The sequence below is a fragment of the Nylanderia fulva genome, unplaced genomic scaffold, assembly GCF_048542155.1.
Source record: "Nylanderia fulva isolate GAGA-0341 unplaced genomic scaffold, ASM4854215v1 Scaffold1921, whole genome shotgun sequence".
Lineage (NCBI taxonomy): Eukaryota > Metazoa > Arthropoda > Insecta > Hymenoptera > Formicidae > Nylanderia > Nylanderia fulva.
In genome coordinates this window covers 2,301-4,134 of record NW_028190186.1, presented here as the reverse complement: position 1 = coordinate 4,134, position 1,834 = coordinate 2,301, and the positions used below count along the sequence as shown (strand labels likewise).

At 52.5% G+C, this 1,834-nt stretch overlaps 1 pseudogene; it reads right to left on the bottom strand.

The window, feature by feature from the left end:
* Nucleotides 1-606: 606 nt before the first annotated feature.
* LOC146723491 (small subunit ribosomal RNA) lies at nt 607-1,338 on the bottom strand (annotated as a pseudogene; the record flags this gene model as incomplete).
* Between the last annotated feature and the right edge of the window lie 496 nt (nt 1,339-1,834).

Below are 1,834 nucleotides of genomic sequence, written 5' to 3'. Positions count from 1 at the left end.
TCTCCCGCAACGGGAGAGCCGGGGCGGAAGCTCTGTTGAAGAAACCGTCGGACCGACACAGTTTGACAGATTGGTCGAAATATCATCGATCCCTTCTCTGTAGTTATATATATATATATAATAATATAGGGGGTCCTCTCGCTCGGCACTCGCGGTCTGCACACCGTGTGTTCTCGGCACGCTGACGCTGCCCCGCGACACGGGGAGGGGCGCGCGTCGACGAACGTCGTGGGTGCTGCACACACCGCGTGCGCGGGCATAGGTTACCACCGGTTCGCGCTCAACGCCGAATCGACGCTCTGTGTGTGTGTGTGCCGGAGAATGGCCACACACACGAGCGTGATCGCGAAGCGTCTCGCTCCGAATCGTCGTCGAACACCGCCGGGCGCGCTGCTCTGCTTGCCGACTACTTTCGGTCAGAGAGGCGCGACGGCGTCCGTCGTTATATCAAAACACAACAACAAATTCCGTCAAATCCGTTATTTTCTTTTTCTCTGAGAGCGCCTTTTCAGCGCGTCCATTCAGTCGCCGACTGCTGCGAGCGCGCGTCTCTCCCAAAAGAGAGGACTCTCGACGCAGAGCAGGACCTCCGGAACGTTAATGATCCTTCCGCAGGTTCACCTACGGAAACCTTGTTACGACTTTTACTTCCTCTAATGATCAAGTTTGGTCATCTTCCCGGCAACATCGGCAATGCCGAGACATTGCCGCGCACCAGTCCGAAGACCTCACTAAATCAATTTCAATCGGTAGTAGCGACGGGCGGTGTGTACAAAGGGCAGGGACGTCAATCAACGCGAGCTTATGACTCGCGCTTACTGGGAATTCCTCGTTTCATGGGGGAACAATTTGCAAGCCCCAATCCCTAGCACGAAGGAGGTTCAGCGGGTTACCCGGGCCTTTCGGCCAGGGAACACACGCTGATTCCTTCAGTGTAGCGCGCGTGCGGCCCAGAACATCTAAGGGCATCACAGACCTGTTATGCTCAATCTCGTGCGGCTAGAAGCCGCCTGTCCCTCTAAGAAGATTTGTTTGTACGTTGGTAGTAAAAACCCGCCAGCCGAAGCCGGGGGCCTTCGCGATACCATAAGGTACGCCTATTTAGCAGGCTAGAGTCTCGTTCGTTATCGGAATTAACCAGACAAATCGCTCCACCAACTAAGAACGGCCATGCACCACCACCCACCGAATCAAGAAAGAGCTATCAATCTGTCAATCCTTCCGGTGTCTGGGCCTGGTGAGGTTTCCCGTGTTGAGTCAAATTAAGCCGCAGGCTCCACTCCTGGTGGTGCCCTTCCGTCAATTCCTTTAAGTTCAGCTTTGCAACCATACTTCCCCCGGAACCCAAAAGCTTTGGTTTCCCGGAAGCTGCCCGCCGAGTCATCGGAGGAACTTCGGCGGATCGCTAGCTGGCATCGTTTATGGTTAGAACTAGGGCGGTATCTGATCGCCTTCGAACCTCTAAACTTTCGTTCTTGATTAATGAATGAGGGAGAGAATGAGAGCGTTGCGGAAGTGAGTGAGATAGCGTGTATGAGAGTAATTGGTGCGAGACTCCGTAAATTCCTGTTTACGGAGACGAACAAAATTTCAAAGAGTGCGAGTGAGAAAATACTGGACATTGTGGGAGAATATGAGGAACAGATGATGAAAATGTTGTGCAAAAATGAGAGAATACAGGGGAAAACTGGATGAGTGTATGCATCGAGCGAGTCGGGATTAAGCCTACGGCGGAAGTGGAATGAGCTATGCGAGCGTGAGTGCGAAAAATGTTGAAAAGAGCGTGATTGAAAAGGTACAGGAAGTGAATGTGAAAACAAGTGAAAACGAAAGA